The sequence below is a fragment of the Rhipicephalus sanguineus genome, chromosome 4 (assembly GCF_013339695.2).
Source record: "Rhipicephalus sanguineus isolate Rsan-2018 chromosome 4, BIME_Rsan_1.4, whole genome shotgun sequence".
Classification (NCBI taxonomy): domain Eukaryota; kingdom Metazoa; phylum Arthropoda; class Arachnida; order Ixodida; family Ixodidae; genus Rhipicephalus; species Rhipicephalus sanguineus.
The window spans coordinates 131,340,846-131,367,467 of NC_051179.1; the positions used below are offsets into that span (position 1 = coordinate 131,340,846).

At 49.1% G+C, this 26,622-nt stretch overlaps 1 pseudogene; it reads left to right on the forward strand.

Moving 5' to 3' along the window:
* The first annotated feature begins 5,593 nt into the window (after positions 1-5,593).
* On the forward strand, positions 5,594-8,599 carry LOC119391601 (uncharacterized protein K02A2.6-like; annotated as a pseudogene).
* Positions 8,600-26,622: the final 18,023 nt, after the last annotated feature.

Genomic DNA, 26,622 nt, shown 5'->3' on the forward strand with positions numbered 1-26,622 from the left:
AAAGCTAGTATTGTGGACGTCAGGGAAGATTTGCGGGGCCCGCACAATACCACGACTGGCACTCGGCGAGAACTATTGTTCGTCAACCCTCACGCTGTGTTCTCGGGCTGCTCTCAACGTAGTTCTGGCTGCTTAGGCCAGAAATGCTTTTTTTTTCTAGTGGGGGGGGGGGGGGGGGGGCATGCACTTAACAATACCGAAGCACCCGCATCGTTTCATTCTTTGCCGCGCACGGGGCCCCGATTTGAAAACTGCGCTTTCAACGACACCAAAGCTTGAGTGCACGTGATCTTAGGCGCTCCCCCGCTGTGGGGCGCTGGTTTCTTGTGGTATTTAAAGTACTGTACTGAGACCCCATTTTGTAACGCCATCTGAACGCGCACCGCGAAAACTACTCGTGGCTCAAGGTCATCGGCGAACACAATCTGCCCGCGCCCTCTCCTCAAGCGGAGAGGCGAGTGCCAGCACCTAACTTATTCTTACACCGTGCTATTCGCACACCCCTACACATAAGTCTTGTGGATCTTACGAACTTTGTTGAAGTGCTTTATTATATTGTACTTCGCATTTCGTTTTGTATTTCACTTCATTTTGTATTGTATTTTATTGCACTTGGCATTTTGTGTTGTATTTCATTGCATTTTGTATTGCGTTTTTTATTGTACTTGGCGTTCATTCTGTATGGCATTGCAGCCAGCTCATTTATAATTAGCGTGTGTATGTGAAGAAGTGAATATTGGCCTCGAGGCCCACCACTGGAAACGCCGGCGCCACCGTCGGCGTGACGTGCTTGGCAGGATCACGTGGTCTCAGCGGCCGCGTCGGCTGCTTGTGGCGCACTGCCGCGTGCTTTGAAAACGAGTTTCAAGTCCCGCATGCGCTGCTGTCTGTTCAAATTCGGAAGTTTTCTGTCATTTTCTACTCAATTGAAACCATTGTAATAGAGTGGCTGCCTCCGAAGGCGACGAACATGGGGCTCTACCGCTCGGTGCCGCAGTGCCGCGCTTACGCAAAGGAGCCCAGTGTCAGCCTGCACTGGTAACCGCGGGACAAGAAACAGCGTGGAGCATGGGTTGTAAAGCTAAGAACCGGCAAGTAGCCATCCGCTACGAGTCTTGTGTGCAACAAGCACTTCCGCGACGAACACTTTTGTTACTGCGTCGGGCCTGCGATGTTCGGTGAGTAGCAGACAGCGCGCACTGAGACGATGGCTCGCGCGCGCTTCCCGCCGGCAAATGATGCTTATCTGCCACAGGGTGGTAAAAGCGCTACCTTTTACCACTTGCGATGCCATCTCAGAACCCTCCAATGCGACCTCTTGATCGTCGGCCCCGTGCTCAGCATCCACAAAATCTCGAATCGGTGAAGCTTTGGTCTATGAATTTGTTGATGACAGAGAGCGCTGGAATGCAAACGGAACGATAATTAAGGAGCATTAAAAAAAGGAGTCGCATTTGCTCACGTTTTGTGTGAGCACCAAACGAAACGAATGCGCGGAATAAAGAAACATAAGCAGCGGCATTTGCCCGCTGAGAAGACCGATCAATACGCAGTGCGAGACAACTTGTCAAATGACATTGAAACGTACCCGAATTTAGACCAAAAAAGAAAAAAAAAAACACTGAATCGTCGGGACGGCAGATCACAAAGTTGCCATGCGCACCGAAGCCGCAGTTGTAAGGAAATTGTTTTTGAACTGCTCTGATAGCGTCCGCGCAACAGTAGTTGTTTGTTTACTCACAAATTCTCATATTTTGCGGCCTAAAGTTCACAGCGCGGTGCCAAAATGCGCTCGTAGCAAAAGCGAAACCATCAGTACGAACATACATGCAGACGCTCATACATGCAGAGGCACCGTCAGTCGTCGCGAACCCGTGCGATCGCTGGCTTGGGGCTTCTTTCTGTTATGCTCCGTTTGGTTATACAGGCAGTCTGCATTAACGAGATATTTCACACAGTTTGCACTCAGCGAGTGACTACCTTTCACGCAAGAAGCCGGTTCAGGGGTCTCCAACGCGGTGACCGCGTGCAGCGGGGGCTCAGTTTTCTGCAGAGAGACAACGACTGTAGACTATCTTGTGCTTTCTGTTCGTCGAAAATTATTCCTTTGACAGGAAAGAACATATTTCTTTTCGAAAGTACCTGCAGAAATGTCCCGGAGGGCTTCCGCGAGGTGATTTTGTAGAGCGCCGACAGCAAAATCTATGGGGCGCGCGCCGGCGGCATCCTGCCTAGCACGCAATCGAGGCGCGTCCGATAGAGGGCGACTCCGTAACTCCTCGAGGCCAATATTCGAAAGAAAATGTGCAGTAACCTTTGTTCTTATTTTGATCGACCACAGTTGACGAGCAAGCGGTCTTAAATGGCTGGGTAACAGTGTGGAGCGAATCACAGTTTCCTAATGATGCAGTAATAATAATATCTGGGGCTTTACGTCTCAAAACCACGACATGATTGAGGGACGCCGTAGTGGAGGACTTCGGAGATTTTGACTATCTGGTGCTCTTTAAACGCGCAATGACATCGCACAGTACACGGGCCTCTACCATTTCGCCTCCATCGAAATGCGACAGGCGCGGCCGGGAGCCCGGGATGGAAACCGCGACCTCCGGTTCAGCACCCGAGCACAGTAACCGCCACGCCACCGCGGCGGACCTGATGATACACTAGAGGGAAATCTGGTGCTAGGGTCTATGGGCTTCAGCCACAGAGTTCTACTATTATACGAGTTGCCAAAATCCAAACACGCCATTGGCCGAAATCATAGGGTTTTCTAATTGTCCCATCAACGGTTGACCAAAAATAAACTAATAAATAAAATGCTCGTAACAACACGAGCATTGGGTGGTGTTGAGCAGCTTGCGAGAAGCGTACGCAGAGCGGCGTCACACGATCTTGTGTTTTGTATCACAAGCTCCCAGATGAGAGGCGAGATGGCTGTGTGAGCATGTGCGTTGTGTGCGATTTTGTCACGTCTTCAATAATGTGTGTGTGTGATTTCACCCACGATTCACGTGAAGTGCTGTGGTGTGTGTTGGGCTGTGTGTGAGGTGCGTCTTGTGAGGCTCTGTCTGCTGTCCCCGTTGGTAAGTGTGCAGCTTACCGTGCCGGCGAGGGGGTAGGCCTAACAAACTGACCCATCGGTACAAGCTACTTCACGGGGCAGATAAAAGATGGCGCTAGCAGCGTGCCTTCGAGGTGCGCGGAAGCGGGATATTTTAGCACTAAAGGTGACCAAGAACCGCAGCATGGGCAGAACGCGAGCCAAACGAAGCCAGTCCGCTGAAGCCAGTAACAAGAGAGACAGCTGGGTGGCGTGTACAAGCTGCGATGTGTGGATCGACATCGAGGTCACGCCTTTTGAATCTGTAGCGGAGGCAAGCGCGACAGCGCATTATGACTGCAAGCACTGCGTCCGGCTGAACGTCCTGCTAGAGGAGTCCGCGCAGTTGCTGCGGCAGCATAAAGAGGAGTGTGTCTTGCAGCTAGAGAATACAGAGACAAGGGTGAACGACGCTCTTTCTCAGCTGGGTCGGGAGACCCGCATGCGCAAGGAACCCCAGGCGCGGGTTTCTCAGCTGCAGACACAGCTTGATGACCAGAAGAGCGCGACGGAGGGGTCCCAGACCGAAAAGCTAGAAGAGTCGCATCATGCTGCAACAGACAACGGGATGTCACGTTTGCCCCAGAAGGAAGACAGGAAACCTCGCGCACATGACAAAGAGCCTGACAAAGCTTCCCGGAGCTGCCATGACAAGGCAGCTCCGGGAAGCTGCTCAGGGACACACGAACCGAGAAGGGAAGAGCGCAGCCAACTGGATGACGAATGTGCCTCGGAGGCCCTGGAGTGGAGGCCCACCTTGGGAAACAAAAGGCGTCAGGAGCTAGGCAAAAGCTCGAGAGAAATGGGATCCTCCAACAAAGAGGAGTTCAAACAACACGAGCGCTTCAGAGAGGCGCCGAACAAAAGTCGGTGTACTTTCCTATACGGAGACAGGAATGCCTTCAGAATGAGGCACACCACTCTACGCACTGTGAAATGGAACAGACTTGTTCAGTACCGCACATGAAAGGATGCCACCCTCCAGAAGGTGATGGCTGAAATGGATGCTGCGGTGGACATTTGGAGCTCACCAGAGGCAGTTGTGGCCGTACATTGCGGAAGCAGCGATATCGTGGACAATGATGCCTCCCCAGATATTCCAATACAGGTGTTCAAGTCCAGGATGCAGACGTGGCAGGCGAGAGCCAATAAGCATCGCTTCATTGTGTACGGTGTTCTTGAACCGGAACATTGTAACAACGTAATGCAGCGAAAATGCAAGCTGTGGAACGAGAAGCTCAGGAAAGTCTGCGACGAACAGGGCCAACAGGTGGAGATTGTAAGCACCACGCGAGCACCGACAGCTGAGGTACACAGCTTGATATATCGTTGATTCTCAGATGTAGATGCGAGAAGCATGCCGACCACACGTGCCTTCACCCCTCGTCACGGCGCATGCTCCGGCCTTCTGGCCAGGGTATAAAAGCAGTCTCTTGAATAAACATTCAGTCTTGTTCCTGCCATGAAGTGTCTTTCCTCGCACCTACGTACGATATTACAGTGGCGACGAAGATGGGATTGTTGATCGCACTTCGATTCTGACACCAGAGTAATGGGATCTCGACCCCCGGCCTTCGACGACGCTGTGAGTAGCTGGAGTACGTATCGTGTACGCTTGGAAGCCGACTTTGAGGGCAACGAGATTACCGACACAACTAAACGCCGTGCCCTACTGGTTTCGTCATTGAGCGACAGTGTCGTCCGGATTTTGCAAGGGCGCCACCCGGGGGTCCCCATCAACTCTTTGACGTATGATGACGTTGTCAAATGCCTGGAAGACCATTTCAACCCTCAAACAAACGAAATAGCCTCAAGCTATACCTTCTTCACGCGAAGGCAAGAAGAGCAAGAAAGCGTTCGGGACTACATTGCTGAGTTGAGAAGACTTGCCGTAAATTGTAATTTCGGAACGACACTGGACCGTATGTTGCGGGACCGAATCGTTTGCGGGATTCGGGACGATGAAGCGCGCCGGTGCTTGCTGGGCCGCAAGAAGTTGACTCGTGAAGAAGCCGAAGAATTTGTCTTAGCTTCTGAAAAAGCGAACGAAGACTCTCGTGGGATGCAAGCTCCATACGCACTAAGTGCAGGCGGTGGCGTCAACATGGTACAGAAACAGCAGCAAGGAAAGAAGTGCAGGAGAAACGACCTACCGCGAAGTCCTAGTCTCTCATGCGACAGATGCAAAGGGCCGCATACCACGGCGTCGTGTCGACATCGCAGTTCCATCTGCCATCAATGTGGCAACAGAGGACATCTTGCTAGAGCCTGCAAAAGATCCCACGCTCCGACGTCGGGAACGTTCGCCGTCGACGGAACAGAATGCGAACATGAAGAAGAGATTTTGTATGCTCTAGTCGCACACAGTTCGGCCAATAAGCGCTTAGTGCAGCCAATTGAGCACACCTTAATGTGGGAAGGCCGTCGGCTGCGAATGATTGTCGACACGGGATCACCAGCAAGTGTAATTCCCAAGAGCGTGTACAAGAAACACTGCAAGTGGTGGCCGGCTTTGCAGAAAACTCCCATACGCCTTTCATGTTTCCTGGGACCGTTACCGGTCTGGGGCAAGGTGGAAATGAAGGTACAGCTTGGTCCAGTAACGGTGAGCAGTTCTCTGATAGTGGTGGACCATCAAGGGCCCCTGCTGTGTGGAAGAGACACAATAGAAGAATTTCGCAAAGCTGGCGTCTTCCTTTTGGAGAGAGGCATGTCGTCTATAGTGAATGTTGTGCACGTCGACAGTAAGCTCACCGCACTTCTTGACGAATTTTCCGACTGCTTTGAGGACCTCGGATGCTGTAAGGGACCACCGGTGAAACTATACCTCAAGGAAGGCGCCCAACCTCGATTTCTGAAGGCTCGGACAGTTCCGTACGCCATGAGAGCGCAAGTATCCGCCGAAATCGACCGACTGGTGGAAGTGGGAGTTCTGTCCCCAGTGAGCGTGGCTGAATGGGCAACGCCAGTAGTGCCAGTGGTAAAGAAAAACGGAGACATCCGGCTGTGTGGAGACTTTAAGCTGACGGTCAATCCAGCGACAAGAACAGAACAGTACCCGCTTCCGAAAATCGAAGACATCTTTGCAACGCTAGCGGGGGGCGAGGTGTTTAGCACGCTCGACTTACGGAACGCATACAACCAACTTCCCCTGGATGATGATGCCAAAAAGATAGCGGTGCTGAATACGCACAAGGGCCTCTTCTGCTACAACCGCTTGGCTTTTGGTATCGCCTCGGCGCCTGCGCTGTTTCAGCGGCGCATAGAAGCGGTACTACAGGGGTTACCCGGGGTGAAAGTTTACCTGGACGACATTATTGTAGCGGAAAAATCGCAGAATACCACGCTACTACGCCAAGTGTTGGAACGACTGCGGGCGAATGGACTCACGCTGAACAAAGAGAAGTGTCGTTTCCGGGAAAAAGAAGTGGTATTTCTTGGGCACCGAATCGACGCAAGAGGCCTTCACCCCCTGCAGGACAACTTGGAAGCCGTGCTGGCGGCGCCGCCACCGACCTCGGTAAGCCAGCTTAAATCATTCTTAGGACTGGCGACGTATTACTCGAAGTTTCTACCAAATTTGTCAACCACTTTGGCTCCGTTACACCACCTGTTGTCAAAAGCGGTACCCTGGTGTTGGGGGAACGCACAGGTGACAGCATTCCAAGAAACCAAGCGCGCCATGAGCAACGCAAACTTTCTTGTGCATTATGATCCTCAGAAACCCCTGCGGCTGGAGTGTGATGCGTCGGCGGAAGGAATAGGCGCAGTTTTGTCTCACCGCATTAAAGGGGTGGATCATCCTATCGCTTTCCGCTCCAGAACTCTTACGTCGGCAGAACGTAACTATTCACAATTAGAAAAGGAGGCACTAGCGCTGGTTTTTGGCGTTGTCAAATTCCGAGATTATTTGTTCGGCAATAAGTTCACTCTGGTGACCGATCACAAGCCTTTGACTGGCTTGTTGAGTCCAGACAAACCCATCCCGCAGATGGCAGCGGCACGAATTCAACGTTGGGCGCTGCTCTTAGCAGCATATCAATATGATTTGGAATACAGAAGAGGGGAGCTGAATGCCGACGCTCTGAGCCGCTTGCCGTTGCCTGTCCGCGATGATGGCAGCGAAAAAGAACTTGCCGATTATGTCCTGCATGCGCAGGCACTGGATGACTTTGTTTTGCCTGCGCAGAATGTGTCTGATCACACCAGCAAAGACTGCACACTTCAGCAAGTAAAGACTTGGATCCTGCAAGGCTGGCCCAAGCGCCTGGGGGCAGACGAACAACAGTATCAACCATATTTTGCACGGAGGCAGGAATTGACCGTGAGCAAGGGGATACTGTATTGGGGTCACCGTGTGGTTCTTCCTAAAGCTGCTCGAAATTTTGTTTTGAAAGAGCTGCATGACACGCATGCTGGCATCACAGCAATGAAGAACCTCGCGCGCTCGATTTTCTGGTACCCAGGGCTAGACACTGATATTGAGATGCTTGCGAAACGGTGTCCCCAGTGCGTGCAGTGTTTGCCCATGCCCCCTGTGCAGGTTCCAGTAAACTGGCCGAAGACCAACGCACGTTGGTACCGCCTACACATGGATTTTGCTGGTCCCGTGGAAGGACATATGATCTTCGTTCTTGTCGACGCCGAGACTAAGTGGATAGAGGCAGTGCCAATGAAGACAGCCACGGCGGCAACGACAGTGGATGTACTCAGGGGCATTTTCGCACGCTTTGGCCTACCAAGAACTGTTGTGTCGGACAACGGTCCGCAATTCACCAGCGCAGAGACAGCACGGTTCTTCCGGGAAAATGGTGTGCGCCACGCAACGACTGCCCCATATTACCCGCAATCCAACGGGTTGGCAGAACGGGCAGTACGCACCATCAAGGAGGGCCTGAAAAAAAAATCGGGTGGGAACGCTGCAAAGTCGACTTTCCAAATTTTGTTACGTTACAGGACCACGCCGACCCAAGAAGAGCAATCGCCCGCAGAAAGACTTCTGGGATTCCAGCCACGGACCCGCCTAAGCAACTTCTTTGCAAAGGAAAAAGGGGCGAAGGAGGCTACCGTCAACGGAGTTCCAAGCCCAGAAAAAAAAGAGTATGCACCAGGAATGCAGGTTTGGAGTCGACAATATGGTCAGCCAGGTCAAAGGTGGCTTCCAGGAACCGTGACAACAGTCGAAGGCAAACAACTGTCAACACGCCAAGGGGGATGCAGCGTAGGCACCTGGATCAAGTACGAGCCCGCGCCTCATCGACGCCGGTTAAGGAAGAACCCTTCGAGACACACGTGACCCTGGAGCACTCATCTCCGGAAGGGCCCCTCTCTTCCGCCGGCGACCAGACAACTAGCAGCGACGCCCTGCAAGCCGGTCAGTCCTTGCCGGGCGAGCCAGCGTCTGGAGGTGGCATCGAGCCGGCAGTTTCAGGGCCAACAGAACCAATCCAACTCAGACGCTCCACCCGTGCCCGCAAGCCCCCGGATAGGTTCTAGCTCAGGGGGGAGGAAGTGATATATCGTTGATCCTCAGATGTAGATGCGAGAAGCATGCCGACCACACGTGCCTTCACCCCTCGTCACGGCGCATGCTCCTGCCCTCTGGCCAGGGTATAAAAGCAGCCTCTTGAATAAACATTCAGTCTTGTTCCTGCCATGAACTGTCTTTCCTCGCACCTACGTACGATATTACACACAGCTTGCTCTACAAAGTCGGCGCTGCTGAGGAGCTGGGCACACGCCTGGGACACAGGCTTTGTGTTTTTTAGGACTCCAGCCAGCTGAACCTACAGTACGACCGGATCGGACCCCCTGGCACCGCTTATGACAGCCCTCGGACAGGCGATGCTGCAGATGGCACGAAAACAGGACCAGGTGAAGCGAAGAAAGCCCCCTCGTAATTAATTCCAGTCAGGAGTAAAACATGCACACCGTCGCCGCCGCCACCGTGGCCTACGTGTAAGGGAAACCAACGTGGGTCTTCTCAATGTATATGGCGCAAGAAAGCCGAGCAAGTGGGAAGTGCTATATGCGATGCTAGACAGTGAAAGAATGGAACTTTATGCGCTAACAAAGACGCGCCTTCGTGGGCTGGAGGAACCCCCAGTCTATCTAAACTGGTAATGGTCAGGCTGCAACCGCGAAGGGAATACACGCGAAGGTGGGGGAATAGGTATCCTGTGGCGATCCGGAGCGACGTGGGAAAGATTGACCTGCCCATGGACTGAACACATGTGGCTCCGTGGTAGCATCCTAGGGATTCCCGTTATAGTAGGTGTGGTTTACCTCGCAGTGACCAATGGACAGCATGATGGAAATGCTCGAATTATGGAATGTGTGTCAATGGATGTACAACGAGGGGCAGCTGACAGAGAAGTTCTACTCATGGGCGACTTCAATGGTCATCTGAAGGCACTATATGGGTTCCAGGATTTTAACGGAGACCTGGTGGACCTGACAGCACGTGAAATAAACTTGGAAATAACCAACCTTTGCTCTGACTGCGAGGGTGAATTCACATTGTGTGCTAGGAACATCCATTCATGCATCGACAGTGTACTTAGTCACCAAAGCTGTCCCGCCACGTTACATCAATCACAATAGACGATGAGGGGAAGTTCAATGTAGGAAGTGATCATAACCGAATTAAATTGACCTTCTCGACTTCCACATGGCGCCAAAAACGGACAGACTGTCGTGAGCTGGCCGCACGCTACCTACCGGAAGGGATATATGATGACATCGCTTAAGAGTTTTAAGACAGGCTCATGAATCTGGAGTCGCCTTCCTATGACCAGTATCTAGAAGCTCTGACGCAGATAAAGGAAGCACATGAAGTATGCGTTAACCCCCGTGGAAGGGTGCGTCGGAAGCCATGGTGGGACAGGAGGTCCAAGTGGCACATAGTGCCCGACGGGAGGCGAATCGCCTACGCAGAAACGCGGTAAGGACACTCCTTTCACATGAATGGGCAGAGCTCTGGCAGAGGTACCTGTACTGCAAAAGAGCTATGCAAGCAATAGTGCACCGCAAGATTGCGGAGCACAATGGCAAGCAGCTGAAAGCCTTAACTGAAGACAGGCGAAACGGTTCCCGGCGGTTTTGGACATATATGTGTCATCGCTTGACAGGAGGGCAGCCATGCCGCGGATTCGGAATGAGGAGACGGATTTGGCTGTCTGTGATCTCTCGGAACCACTTACACAACATATGCATCGTCTGTACCAACCCACACACTCAGCGTGCGTGTCCGGAGAGGAGAATGAAGCAGAAATCCACTGCCCCAAAGATGAGATCATGAAATGGCAAGTGACACGAAGAGCGGTGGACAGTGCAATCGCACACATATATACACACACGGCCAAAGGACTCGATGGCATACCCACCGGTGTTGTAAAACATTTGGGGGATGCTGCCCGAGATCACCTTCCCGACATATTATCTGGCATCGTGGCGGGTGACACAGTCCCTACAGCCTGGCGAGCAGAAGGGTGTGCCTGGTGAGAAACAAAGGTGGAGATGCTGGGCTTCTACGAGACCACAGGCCTTTGACTGTAAGAGGCGTCCTATACAGTGTCATGGCACAGGTATTGAAGGCCTGGAATCCTGTATGAGTGGTTAGGCAGAAAACAACAACGTGCTCACAGACTTGCAGAACGGGTTCCGAGCTGACCGACGCCTGTAATACAATCTCTTCGTGCTGATGCAAACCATAGCAGTGGCTCGCAAGGAGTCCAGAAACCTGTATGGTTGCTTTGTTGACGTAGCTAAGGCATATGACAGTGTCCCACATGAATCCCTATTCCAGAGGATGGCGGACGTCGGAATGTCAGAGGTGTGGGTTGGCCTAATGCGACGGCTGTACAAAAATAATTCATTTATAGCGTGCTTTGACGGAGCCCAGTCCAGACCAGTAATGGTAACACGGGGACTTAAGCAGGGTTGCCCTCTCTCACCCCTGCTATACATGATTTATGTTTCTGGACTGGAACATGTGCTCCTAGCATCCGGTATCGGCTTCTCATTCACCCACTTGTACGATGCAATCTCCGTGACTTGGATGCTGCCAGGTTTAGTTTATGCTGACGACCTGGTCCTGCTAGCCGAAAGCACAACGGACCTGCAACAACTGGTCACCCTCGCTGCGACCCATCTGTACCACCTGGACCCGGCCTTCAATGCAACGAAGTCTGCTGCGTTACAGTTGTCAGGCTCCCGTCCTACTGCCGACATATACCTGCCAGGAGGAGATCAGATACAGTGGGCCACTGAATATCGGTATTTCCGGATGGTATTGAGCACCTCCAGAGACTTGTTGGGGGTGCATGAAGAAAATCTGCGCAAGACTTCGCAGAGAGCAGCAAACGTGCTGCGCCCGAAAAGCCTATGGGGATGCAACCGTTTCCTCCTCATCCGAGACTTATGGAAGGCTATTCACGTCCCAGGCCTCACATTTGCCAGTGCCATACTGTGCCTCACTGGGAAAACCAGGCAATGGCTGGAGCGTGGCCAACGGGAGGTGCGCCGTATGGCCCTTGGATGCCACGGGCATAGGCGTGCGCAGTGTTCCCCGGCAGGGGGGCGAATGTTCATCGCAGCGCCCCCCCCCCCTACTAAGTCAATGTACGAGGGGCAGATTTTGCGCCCCCCCCCCCTTAGGTGACTAGGGGGGGTCAATGTATGTGGCAGGTTTTGCGCCCCCATCTTAGGTGACTAGGGGGGGGCGGCCGTCCCCCCTGCCCACCCTGTGCACACGCATATGGTGAACAAAGCTCTTTTCATCTGTTGTACTCTTATTGTGGTGGAAACTTATTTCTCCGTTCTCGTGATTTCGTTCCGATCTTATCAGGTACCTACAATTCAACAACGTAAAAGAAACGAACTAAGCTTAGAAAAGCGAGGCATAGTAATGAAGTGACAAAGTTAGACATTTTTGCAGTTGCTTTTTACTTTAGGACTAACGCAAGTGTCTGTCGTAATCTTAACGAAGGAAGGGGAATTGTTCGAGGGGTTCTTTTGTTTGTTAGACACTACTAATGAAATCAACAGATAATGAAGCCAAGGAAAGAATAGGAAACATTATTCGTTGCTTTTTCAACAGCAGTGCAATGATTTCGCCCTAACTTCAAAAAAATCAAAATTGCTATCTCGACAGGCATCAGCGGACGGCTCGTATACGCTTCTACATGCTGCGCTCTCGACGCGAAGATACTGTGCGAAATGCCCTTTCCTACCTGGAGTTTCTGGTATAGCAACATTTTGTAGAGTTACGCGAGACTGGATCTAGAAGAGTTAGCTGCCAGCCTTACTTCATTTGTTGCTATCCCACTCAGTGCATTGCCCTTGCGGTGAAACTGGGATTTTTATTCATCTCTTGTCATCGTTCTACGTGAACAGAAAAAAACCAGCATGTCTTCTTACTTTAACATCATAAAGCACTGCGCTGCATCGGATAGGTCCGTGTGATATGACGTGTGTAGATCAAAGCTTTGGGGAAGTCCAGGGACTGGTGCTGCCAGTTACAAAGCGAACATGTGATTCTGCCGCTTTTCGCACGCACTCGCAGCCGACCTCAACGTACCGCAGCAAGATGCCATTTTAAGCATCTATAAATGAAAATGTGCGCACTTTGTACTAGTTGCGCAAGACGGGAACCAATAGCGGAGCTAGTGTTTGACCTAGCTTCTTCTAGGTTTTTGCTAGTAATACCAAGCTTTAGCTAGAGGTGCACAGTTTTTGCTAGTAGTACTAGGATATGGCTGGACTTGGATATTCTATTCTTCCCAGGTTTAGCTCGATTCCCCACACTAAGCACTTGTTACGTGGTTCTGAAGGGAAAATGTCACGTCACTAGCAGTTACATGATGTGAGTTTAGTCACGTGAGAGAGAAAGTACAACTTCATTAGAGTCCAGTGCAGACGCTGAGGTTGCCTCGCACCACCCGGCGCATTTTCAAACAGAAAGCAGCCGTTTTCACTTTGTATTCCGTTCCTGCTCTTTGGAAGGTGGGGACACTTGCAAGGAGCGTCTCCCCCCCCCCCCCCCCCCCAGCTTTAGCGCAAGCTGTACACGGTCGAAAACATGTTAAAGGGGTACTGACACAAAATTTCGCGGCCGGTTGGTTAGCTCGTTTGGTTAGCTTGGTTAGCTCGTTTGGTCAGCTCGCTGTAAGAGAGGCGGTGATCCCTGCACTCTGAAACCTCAGCATCTTCTAGCCTTGTGGCTGCACGGTTGGCAAGTCCTCGAGCAGCATTGTGGGCAGATCCGTTGAGGTTCGCGGGAGCACCGTTGATTTCTCCCATGTGAGCAGGAAACCAGATGATCGTGTGTGGTTGGATTACTTTTCCCTTGAGAATTGCCAGAGCCTGTCTGGAAATAACTCCTTTGGCAAATGCTCGGACGGGTGCCCTAGAATCGCTATGTATCCTCGATCTATTGGGTCTAAAAATGTCAGTGCGATGGCTACTTGCCCAGTAATTTCTGATTCTGTGGTGTAGGTGGAGGACGAGTTGACGAGTTCACCTTCGCCGTTCACAAGTACTACTCGTTTATTGGAAATGAAAGCCGCGTCGACAAACGAGCATTCTTCAACGTGATTTTTAGCTTTTTCTAGCAGGGCTTTGGCTCTGGCTTGCCTTCTGCTCATATTATGAATGGGGTGAGCATTCCTTGGAACAGGTATAACTGTTATATTCTCCCTCAGATAGTTGGGAATATCTTTATGGATGTTATCTATCGCTGTAATTGGTACACCAATCCATGTGAGGATGAGGAGCCTGTAATTAATTATCTGTCGCGCGCTGCAGCAAACGATGTGCCATGTTATGACTAACAGGTCCCCAGCAACACATTGCAGCCAAAAAACGCGAGGCAAAATTTTTTGTGTCAGTACCCCTTTAAGGGACAAGATCACCAATGTTACAGCGGAAGACCGGAAGAACAATATTAGGCACGTAATGGACCTTGAAGCAAAGCCCAGACTTGACAAGTCTGAAAGCGATTACATTCAGCCCATCGTTATACAACTGGGTGTATGATAAACTAAAGAGAGCGACTCCAGCTCCGGGCTATCCGGCATTGAGCCACACCTAGAGGACTAACGGCTTTTACAGCGAAAGCTGTTATGAAATCACAACAAGGGCCGTTTTTGGCACCCTAGTTGCCCGCCGCCGCCGCCTGTGTACGTAACCACTATCGCACGAAATAAGAAAAAATCTAAATAAGAAAAAATATCCGGGATGAAACCAGGTTCGAACCTGGGCCCTCTGCGTAGGAGGCCCAGTATTCTAACTCAGAGCCATGAAGGTGCCTGAACCTGCTTTGCAGAAAGACCCTATACAGGTTTCATGTCGAGAAGGAACCACATTTACATATGTAATGTAGTGTGATAGAAGAGAAAAAAAATCCGGCAGATCCCACGCACTGTGGGAATCGATGTAATGCGAAGCAGCCAGCAAAGAGCTGCATCCATCGCCTTGTTTGTCTTTGAGCCAAATGAAATCATTCATGTCATGGCATCTATTTCAACATATATCGCGTGTTTGCCATACACGCATGGATACACAATCAGGTATATACCATGCCAATGAAACATACATATATTGCGGTATATACAATGCTTGACCTGTTATTTATGTTCATCACACACTGGTGTCATGCCATACCAATTTTGGTATATATCCAGTTAACAAAACGACTGGAAGCGCACAATGCCAGTGTCATGCAAATCATACCGTACATGAAAATGCATATCATGGGTTTCAAGTTACCACCTGTCACTTATGTTCTTCATGCAGTCACATCGCGCAATACCAGTTTTGGTGTATATCAAGCTAGCGAAACGCCCGTGAATGCACCATGAGCGTGGCATGAATATCATGTCGTACATGACTTGATTGCCATGATTTTCATGTTACTACCTCTCATTTACGTTCGTCATACAGTCGCGTCGCGCAATACCAATTTTCGCGTATATCAATCCAGCGAAACGGCCGCGAGTGCGCCATGAGCGTGGCATGTAAACCATGTCGTACATGACATGCGTGTCATGATTTTCATGTTACCCCGTGTCAGTTTTGTTCTTCATAGAGAAATGTCTCGTCATAGCAGTTTTCGTATGTATCCATTCATTTAAACGGCCGCGAGCGCCCCGAGACCATGTCATGTAAATCATGCTGCACATGACATGCGTGTCATGATTACGAGTTAAGACCTGTCATTATGTGCGTCATGAACACTTGTCACGCCATACCAATTTTGGTATGCATAAAATTAACGGAACGGCCGCAAGAGCCCCAAGGCCGTGGAATGTAAATCATAGTGTTCATGACATGCATGTCATGATTTTCATGTTATGACCTGTCATTTATGTTCCTAATAAGGTCATGTTATGCCACACCAACACCAACTTTGGTATACATCCGATTAACGAAACGGCCAGGAGAGCACAAAGTGGTAGGCGGCTAGATAGATAGATAGATAGATAGATAGATAGATAGATAGATAGATAGATAGATAGATAGATAGATAGATAGATAGATAGATAGATAGATAGATAGATAGATAGATAGATAGATAGATAGATAGATAGATACGCAAAAAGTCGCAGAAGTTCGCTAAGAAATGCTTCGCATTTAAAACAACAACGCGTCACACAACGCCATTTATGTACCCAGGGGTCACACAATACAAATTGCGTAACGAGGGGGTTGTTGAATGCTTCCAACCCATTACAAAGGGCTCTGCCTTAATTCTGCATCGTCATCATCCGTCGCATCAACAAAGTGCACATAATGCCTTACAGATGGTACCTCGCTTCTCCGCAGAATAACGAATAATGTCGTGGTGGGCGCTTCCCAACTTCACAAATATTATGATTTGTGGGCGTAGTGGGTACGTTGCTAGTGTACTTGCCCCAAGAGTGTTTATAACGGGCTCCAGAGATGCCGCTCGCCCAGCTTTCGCTGTGACTCTGCTGCGCTTTCCGCGCATGCAGGCCTGGCGTTTTTTATGAATGAGAACATACCCAGCTTTCAGGGACACTGGATGATCAGCGCTTCTAGCGACCACTGCTGGAAGCTCTCCCGGAAGGGTCACAACGTTTCGTAACGGATTGTCCTTGAACTGAAAATTATTACCTGAAGTTAGAAATTAGTTGGGGGAGGGGGGGTATATTGCCAGCCTTCTGTCAGCCGCCACGTACGCGCAAAACATAGGTTTTTAGTACCTTTTACCCACTTTGGGGCGTAGCGCTTTATATTATGCGTTTTATATATGATCAGTTTTACGAAACTAAATAAACCCTTAACATGGATACGAAAGGTGCTTGGTTGGTTGGTTTGTTCCTAGAGGAATCGTTCAACCCACCACGGGGGATCGGCCACGAATCGTGAGACAGTAGGATTTGCGAAGCAAAAAAAAAGGATAATCCTTGGATTCGCGCGAACTTTTTTCCTCCTCCTCCTTCTTCCTCTTAACTTTCGCTTTTGATACAAAGCTTTGGGGAACTAGCTAGCTGTATGCCGTATTTCCTATACTGATGCACTTCACTCAGAGTGCTCGGCATGGTTCTGCGTTCTCACTGGCACGACGTATCTCTGCATGCGGTCGGAGTCGTGGTGGGCATGCCGGGCAGGAAGGGCCTTCGAAGCTGCCCAAGCTGAGCCCTGCTGTAGGTGGTCGTAGAGCCGGCCGCCTGGCATCCGAAGTGACTACTCCGGTACCAGCTGCACGTCGTCGTCGTCCCAAGACCAGGACCGAGACCTTGGCAACCACCGCCGCCCCGGGATCTCTGGACACCACGGTAGCTCAGCGGGACACGTCTTCTCCCGCTGCTCCCTCTAGTGGTGGTGTGGCTTCCTCGTCTGGCATCCTTTCGGTGACCACGATGACGAATGCAGCCCCTTCGCCATCATCGCTTAGTTCCGAGGAGGACGAAGTCGAAAGCATGCGCTGGCTCGCGGCCGACCGCGAAGACCAGTCGGATCTCGCGTCTGACGGCGGTGCGCGCGGCACTTCGGCGTTGGACGGGCCGTTCAACTCGACCATGGTGGAAGGGGGCGTGCCCATCCATCAGGTGCCAAGTCCTAGCATGACGTCCACGGGAGGCCCGTCGACCAGGACCCTGGTGCCCGACACCGAAGACGAGCCTCTGGCCGATGTGCCGCAACCCATGGCGTCCCCACCCCCTCCACCGGAGTCCTCGCCAACTGTGGTAACCCCGCCTTGTCCTCCGAGAGTGTACAGGCATATGCAACTGCGCGAGATGCGGCGTGTGCTGTACAGCTGGCAGCTGCCACCGCCTTGAACCGCTTGTAAAGCAGTAAAGTGTTCTTCCGCGCAGTTGTGCTGTTATATGTTTTATTAATGGATGCGGTGTTAATCACGGTACCTTAAATGTTTTTATTATGTTATTGTTGTTGTTCTCATTAACCTACTGATGCGGTATAGTAGTAATGAATTAACGTATTCACAGTACGTAGTTAATGCAGCTAATTTCACTACAGACATTGCTTTTATGAGCGAACTGTATAGAGCTCCTATGTTTTTTCTGGTACGTTGTTAACCCCGTGTCCTTTTATTGTTTTTATGCTTTATGTAATATTTTATTCGTGCCGATGCTGAAATGTTAGTATACTTGTAGTAATGAATTATTTTCGCTACGTAATTACGGCAGCGCATTAATTGCATTCATGTAAATGTTTCGGTGTTCTCGATGCATTTTTTTCCTAGCATTTGACTACGTTGTTTATCGTTGTGTTTTGTTTGTTTTCTGTGCCACCACTGCCATCCCGTAATATATTTGCTTGAACAAGCGCCCCTATGCTTCGTGCCTTGTTATCTTCATGCGAAACTCGACGTGGTCGCGTTTTGTCCACGGCTACCTCGACGTCACGTGTGAAAACTAACATAAACGTTTATTAAAAACGTTCGATGGAGTTGGTTTTTCTTTGTGTATATTTACCAGATGGGTTCCGCTCTATATGGTACCCTGAGCCACCAAGTTGCCTACGAGTCTCCCATTCATTATTCCCGGAACTCCAAAATTAACTTCTTGTGCAAGCATTTGGTCAAGTTGAACCAAAGCCATATTATGGAATGTATGATGTTGCTGTGGATGGCTCATTAGTAAAGTGGTGAAGGGATTGGCGTGTATGTGAATAATAAGCTTGGGGGAGCTAATATAGCGGGGACGAAAAAAATAAGTTACAAAAGGAAATTAAACGACTCAATAAACTAAAACTAGAAATTGAGAAGTCGTAAACTGTACGTATACTACATGCATATGTCTCAAATTATATGCATCAGTACATCGCCAAACGAAAACGCGTGCAGATGCGTGCATATTTCGCATTAGGTGGCATCGTAATCGGGTGTAATATTTTATTTATTTATTTATTTAATATACCTGAAAGGCTCCCCAACGGAGGGCTTTACATGAGGGTGTGGGCAAACAATGTAGGGTTAATAAAACAATAATTCTATGGCATTTCTAAAGTTATCCGTGTTGGATTGATGGTGGGCTGTGGTGCAAGCAGGGGGTAGGTAGACGGCCTTGTGGTGACTTGTGCGGGCTGAAGTGCGATGGGCTGATTGGATGGGAGAGTTATAATGAAACGTATGATACATTCTGTGATACAATGATAGTCTAGAAATCTTACGGCGTAGTTCAAGGTTAGGTAGACCTGCTTTTCTTTTAAGGTTAGTAACACTGGTATGATATGAGTAATCTGAGTAGATGAATTTAACTGCGCGGTTTTGAACTACTTCGATGGACTTACATAGTTTAATTTGAGGTGGGTCCCAAATGGCGGATGCGTACTTTAGTTTTGGGCGAATGAGTGTTTTGTAAGCTAGTAATTTGACTGATCGAGGGTCAAGATGTAAGTTACGACGAAAGTAACCGAGAGCTTTGTTAGCATTGTTAACTATTTTACTTACGTGAGAAGCCCAGTTTAGATTCTGTGAGATGTTAACACCAAGATATTTAACGGAACATGGGGAAGAAACTAGGGAGCCATTTTTATTGTAGTTCGCGGCAGGAAAGTTATGGCGTCTGTGAAATGAAAGAAGTGCAGTTTTATTAGTATTTAGGACCATGAGCCATTTGCGACACCACTCGTCGAGTTTTAGTAGGTCATGCTGGAGAGTAATTGTATCTCAAACGTTAGTAATAGGTCGGTAGATTACACAGTCGTCAGCAAAGAGGCGGATGTTAGACGAAATATTATCGGGTAAGTCATTGATATAAATTAAAAAGAGGAGGGGGGCTAGAACTGTACCTTGAGGCACACCGGAGATTACGTTAGAAAGGGATGAGGGCGTGTCGTTAGCTTCTACAAATTGCTGACGGTTAGTGAGGAAGTCCTGAATCCAATTGTAGACATGTTGGTTAAGGTTTAATTGAAAGAGCTTTAGTAGTAGGCGGTTGTGGGGAACTTTGTCAAAGGCTTTCTCAAAGACAATAAAAAGGGCGTCAACTGGTATGTTAAAGGGGCCCTGCAACACCTTTCTGAGTTATATTGGAATAATCTCATTATTGACGTATGACTCTTCACGAGTCATATGCCGCAAAAATTTTTCGAATCCGTCAAGTCTAAGTGGTGTTACCAAATTATAGAAATCACGTTCCGCAGCTTTCTCCCTCTGCTCAACGTCGCCAGCGTACGGAAAGATGCGGGAGGGCGGAGGTGCGAGGACGTGTCCAAGAGTTACGTCAGCGCCGGCGGCATTTTTTTCTTCATTTTTTTCTCTCTGGCGTCTCGGCGCAACCACGTGGTCTGTGGCGCCACTTCCGGTCGTCTTGCGCGGTCCTCGTCGAGCGGAGCCTATCGCACCGTGTATCGCGCGTGCTTGAAAACTGCGAGTCGGTTTGGTAATGTTGGGTGTGCACCTCGAACTGCCGTAGTGTTTTCATCGCTCTGCCAACCATGGACGCAAACTTGCGTGCGCGTTTGGAACGAATGACAGCTGAGATGGGTTTCGACCCACACTCCGATACACCGCCTCGTCGCACTGCACGCGCTTGAATCGTATTCAACACGGCAAAGCTGTGTGCACCCTTCTCCCAGTGGCGGTACTGGATTGACAGCATTTAAGCCGGTGGGTGGGCACTTTGATGCTGTTTGCTCTTCGAATGCGGGCGCACAGCGAGTGCGGGCTGACAACAAAGAACTAAAGACTAGAAGAAAGGATCGTGGGGCATCGGGCCGCGCGGACCCATCCCCCGGCTGTCTGCAGCTACCGTGAAAATGCGAGTCTGCTTGGTTGCTGTGTCGCGGTTTCTCGGGAACATGAGACTACGGGGAGGATACGCCGAGGTACGGCTCGATGACATACTGAACAGACAGCGAACGGGACTCTCGCCATACAGCGAACACAGGTATCCTAAACTAGCCGGCGCCAGCATTGTTATCGGAGAAATGCTGCACCCCTGCCTCGGTCGGTCGTGAGAACGTGCCGACGATGCAGTTTCCAGCTGACGAGGCAACACTCGAACGGCTGCCACTCTCAACGGCAACCGGAGATGGTCAAAAGCACAGAAATATTCACGATTTCGGCACTGCGCATGGTGAAGAAAACGCAACCACGCAACTACGAGCAGACGAGCTGTCGGTGAGACCGAAGTGCTAATATTAATGTTTGTTCGGTATTTTTAACGGCATAACACAATATAAACATACATATTAACTACTTATTGAACTCAAAATTAACAACGAAGGTAATAACGAGGGTGTTATCGTGATTATAACATCAGCCAATGGTTGAACTGCCGACAATCGCGTCATATTTTGCGGACTAATACATCATTTGTCGAGAGAAGAGGGAACGATTTTCAGCTGACTGAGAATTTATTGTAAATTCCAGGCCGCGCGCTTCGCTATAATATTTGGCTCGCGTGTTCTCGAGAGCCTCGACTACCGATTGGCAGCGCTTTTTGACCATACTCAAAAAGTGTTGCAGGGCCCCTTTAAGGTCTACGCTAGCGCTTAGGTCATGGATGAATAGTGCAAGCTGAGTATCGCATGAAAGTCCCTTTTGGAATCCATGTTGGTTAGGATGAAAAAATTTAACTGAGGTAAGGAACTTAGCAATTTGCGAATGAATTATATGTTCCATTATTTTTGAACAGATGCTGGTTAGGGAAATGGGCCTGTAACTAGATGAACCTGGCTTTGGAACCGGAACGATCTTACCCACTTTCCAGTCGTGAGGAACGGTGCCGGATGAGAGTGATTGCTGAAAAATATGAGAAAGAATAACACTGGTAATTTCTTTGGTGTTTTTCTGCACCTTAGCATTGATACCATCGATGCCGCAGGATGATATAAGTTTTAACGATTCGATGACTTTCTGGGTGCCCTGAGTTGAAAAAATGACGTCTGGCATGGTGGGGTAGTTGCGGGGGGAGACATCAGGGAGGTTTTCAATGGGTTCTCTGGTAAAAACGGAAGAAAAGGTAAGGTTTAGTGCTTCTGCTACTGGGTTATTCGGGATAGGTTGTCCTGTATGATCCATTATTGATATGCATCTGTTTTCGTTCTGTGGTTTAATCACTCTCCGGAATTGTCAATCATTCATTTTATATTTAAAAAAAGCTCATTCATTTTAGATTTAAACATTAACCAATTTTCTGAGACAGATCGCTTGTTAAAACCTTTAACTAAAAACTGCCAAAATTTCGTTAGTTCTTTATTGAAGTTATCGTAATCGCCCTTATCGTATAGGGTAAGTATTTTTGCGTGTTTTTTCTGCGCGGTTCAGCCTACATTGGAAGGTGCCATGAATGACCTTATGGTCGCTGATTTCGTCGAGGTATGAAAGCGGGGTAATTCTATCGGGATGGGTTGTTAATACTAGATCAAGTATATTGGCTGAATGTTTAGATTGCCTCGTTGCTGCATTAACAATTTGAGTTAAAGCAAACGTTAAACACGTATCGACGAAGTTGCTTTCAATGTTTTGTTTCGATGTGAGGAGCACGAGGTCAGACCAATCTATGTTCGGAAAATTGAAGTCACCAAATAAGACAACTGGGGCATTAGGAAACCGAGTTTTTAGTGATTGTAGCGCGTCATGAAACATATGTATAAATGTGCTGTCGGAATCAGGTGGACGATAGCGTGCACCTAAGACTACGTGGGGTTCAACGGCTTTACAGCACACAAGCACCATTTCGAGTGAGGTAGGTACATCGATACGGCTGCAGCTAAGATCACGGTGAGTAGCAATGAGCACGCCACCACCACGCCGGCCATCTCGGTCGGTACGAAAGATACTGAAATCTGGGTAAGAAGGAAATATTTCACCGTTATTGATAGACGAGTTTAGCCACGTTTCGGTTAGCACTATAACGTTAGAATCTGAAGAGTCGATTAAACTGGATAAGATATCTCGCTTTGGCAGTACGCTCCTGATGTTAGTACAAAGAAACTCGAAATTGTCCTTGGGATCGTAAGGGCAACCACTAGTTAACTGCTACGGGGCGCCAAGAACGACCTGTTGACCAACCGGGTCATACACGTAGGTGTTCTTCCCCGCTACGAGTTTGTTGTGACGAAGGCTGCTGGAAAAAATTTGCGTTTTTTTTTTAACTCGACCAGTTTTTTACGAGCTAGGCGTGTAGCTGGTGAAAAATCTTGCGCAACATTAACCTTGGGGTGCTTGTTATCTTGGCTAGTGGTCAGTATCTTTTCTTTATCTTTGAAATGGGTGAATTTTACCAGAATTGGTCTAGTTTTATTCGGCGAAAAGGTACCGAGTCTGTGTGCGCGCTCAATGTCTTTTGGAGCAATAATTAATTTGAGGTGCTCGCTTGAAAACCTGATAATTTTTTCCTCGGATTTTGCCCAACTTAAGTTATTTCGCCGCGCTCTGTCTTCAGCGTCATCTGTGCGTGCAGTTAGCTGCTCAATCTGATGCGCGTTTGCCTCCGCAAGTGCATGCACACTCTTTACGTCGGAAGGGGAGTGCCAATCGTCAGCGATTGGCACTCCCCTTCAATTTTCGTAAGTCTCTCTTGTATGTCTTTCAGCATTTTGTCGCTGTCAGCCTGTTGATCTCGAATACCTTTAATTTCGCTGAGTAGTGTTGATTGGCCGGTTTTTAGTTCACGCAAGGCTGCTAACACATCAGAGTGGTCGTCGCCGGCAGAAGCACGAGTGGCAGGCCCTGGGTTTAGTTCGACATCGCCAGACAGTATCAGGAGACTCTGAATGATATTCACACAGTTGCAAAGAATAGCAAACGCTGCATGTGGGCCCGGCAGCACTAAAAGACCACGGTAACGTGTGGGTTTAGTGAATAATGAAAAGCGATTTGTTACCTGCGCAAAGAATAGCGGCGTGTGGTGCGTTGGTGTAATCGCGATCGTGCCGCCGGACCCACTCGGTCCGGGTCCGGCGGCACGATCGAAAGCCTCAAATGCCTGAGGCTTTCGATCAAGCCTTTCGATCAAGGCGAAAGCCTCAAATGCCTGAGCGAAAATTAACCGTCGGTGGCGTCAACACGAGTGATGCAAAAGTCCTCACGTGATGACGTCACTTATCGACAAAATTCGTGGCATCATCATGACGTCACATGACATCATCACATGGCATCGTTGCTTTGCCAAAGGTGGGGCGATCACAGAGGCAAGGCAAAGCAAAGCCAGGTGAAGTGCAGAAAGGTTGCAATGCCTCCGATCCTAGAGGTAACGCAACACTACGTTAGGTGCAGAAAGCTTTCACTGGGTGGTGGGGAAGGATCAATACATTTAAAACCACTGGAACGGGAAAAATACCGCGACCGTCCTGCCCGCCGCCATATTTGGTCCAGCGCTGCCGAAGCTGCGGTGGTGCGGTGTTGATTTCACGCGGAGTAACATGCGTTACTCCGCGTGAAATCTATCTATCTATCTATCTATCTATCTATCTATCTATCTATCTATCTATCTATCTATCTATCTATCTATCTATCTATCTATCTATCTATCTATCTATCTAGCCGCCCACGACTATGTGCTCTCCTAGCCGTTTCGTTAATGGGATGTATACTAAATTTGGTATGGCACAACATGACTGTATGACGAATATAAACTACAGGTGGTAACATGAAAATAATGACATGTAAGCCATGCACGGCATGATTTACATGCCACGATCATGGTGCGCTTGCGGCCACTTCGCTAGCTTGATACACACCAAAATTGATATGGCGTGAGAAGAGTGTATGACGAACATAAGTTACTGGTCATAACGTGCAAATCATGGCAGGCATACCACGTAAAACATGATTTACATGACATGGTCTCGGGGTGCTCGCGGTCGTTTAATGAAATGCATATATACCAAAATTGATATGATGAGATATTTCTGTATGACGAACGTTAGTGACAGGTGGTAACATGAAAATCATGACTGGCATGTCATGTACAGCATCACTTACTTGCCACGCTCATGGTGCGCTCACGGCCGGTTCGGTAGTTTGATATACAAGAAAATTGGTATAGCGCTATGTGACTGCACGACGAACATGAATGGCAGGTGGTAACGTGAAAATCATGACATGTACGGCATGCTTCACGTTACACTGTCTTTGTGCGCTTCCGGCCGTTTTGTTGACTGGATGTATACCAAATTTGGTATGGCATGACATGGGTGCGTGACGAACATAAATTACAGGTCATGCGTTGTATATACCAGATTCTACATGCATGCATGCGTGACAAACATGCGATAAATAGTAAACTAGGTGTCATGACATGAATGACTTCATCTGCCTCAAAGACGAACAAGGCGATATATGCAGCTCTTTGCTGGCTGCTTCGCATTAGATTGATTCCCACAATGCGCAGGATCTGCCGGATTGACACAAAAGGCACAATTATACAGTCACGTCACGCACTACCAATCTTGGTGCATATCAAGCCAGCAAACCGGCCGCGAGTGCACCGTGAGCATGGCAAGTAAATGATGCCATACATGACATGCGTGCCATTATTTTAATGGTACACACTGCTATTTACGTTCGTCATACAGTCACGTCACGCAATACCAATCTGTAGCAGTCAGTTTTCATGGCGCACTGATCGTTATATGTGAGCCCAAAGGCGTTGATTTTACGCCAAACATAATGAAGAGCTGCCCGGCAATGTTATTGTGCATGAACCTTCTGCGGCAACCACGCGAAACAAGCTGCACTATGCAGCGGACATGTAAACATTCCCCGAAACAACATTTGAGAATTCTCAATGAAACCTTTGCCTCACAAAGGCGGGTATCAGTCGTGGGAACAAATTTTTCGCGCCGTATTCTGTGCAGCCACACAGCCCGTCGCTTGGCATCCTTTTTCCCGCTGGGAATAGCAAAGAGGGCTTTGCCCGTTTCCCGCCGGTTGCTGCACCCAAAAGCGCAGCACCCAGGCCTTCTTCGATGCCTCGACAGGCTTGCGATGAAGTGTCAAAACGATACGGGATGTCGTAATGTTCCTGCACGCTTTTCTCAGGCTATAAAAACAATCACCCTCCAAAGCACCGTGCGTCGGCGGCCTGGAGAAACTAGCGAGGCCAGCGAGCTGACCTTTTATGTGGCGAAGCCGCCGAAAGGGCGCGGCGGCGAAGAGAAAACGAACGCGGTACTTTTCCCGTTCCAGTGGCTTTAAATACATTGAGTGAGAAGAAAAAAACGCCAGGCCTGGGCGGAAAGCGCAGCACAGTCACAGCGAAAGCTGGAACAGCGGCATTTCTAGAGCCCGTTGTAAACTCTCTTGTGGCTACTAATACAAGTACACTAGCTGAAAAATAGAGGCACTGAAAAATAGAGGCACTGAAACACAGGCACACAGGCACTGAAAAATAGAGGAGGCGTTGCCCTGAGACACGTTGCCGAATTCGCTGCGGCCTTCCGCTACCCCCTGGGTTCGTTTATTAATCCGCACGAGAAGTGCAAACTCGACGAAATCAGTACCACCATGCGCCAGCCTTAACGTGACATTCGTTATGTTGCATCCAGATTACTGTAGTGTGGGACTCATGTTTGGGCGAGTTCAAGACATACATTGAAGTTTTTTAAAATAGTACGACAATGTACAAACAGTGTAATGTAAATGTAACGACAATGTAAATATACTATATCCGCCGCGCATCTTTCGTGCGCGCAGTTTAAAAGACTCGAAATCATAGCATACTTGTATCTCCAAGCAGGCACGTAGCCAGGATTTTTTTTTCGGGGGGGGGGGGGGCCCAAGGCCTAATTGTTCGAAAGTCTTTCCATGCCAAAAATAAAACAAAAGTTGCCCGGGAATATAGAAGGCCGGACGAATTTCGGGGGGGGGGGGGGGGGGGGGAGACAGGCTGGAGACTGGAGACAGGCCTACGTGCCTGTCTCCAAGGCTCCAACCTTAGGTATTTGTGGAGGAAAATGTAATATCAAGTGCTGCTTGACGAAATGTTGCCCTGTGACACTGTCGCGAGAATTAGCTTTGGTACTTACGATCACAGCGCGTGCGCGATTTGTGCGGATGTTTTTAAAGTCCTTATACA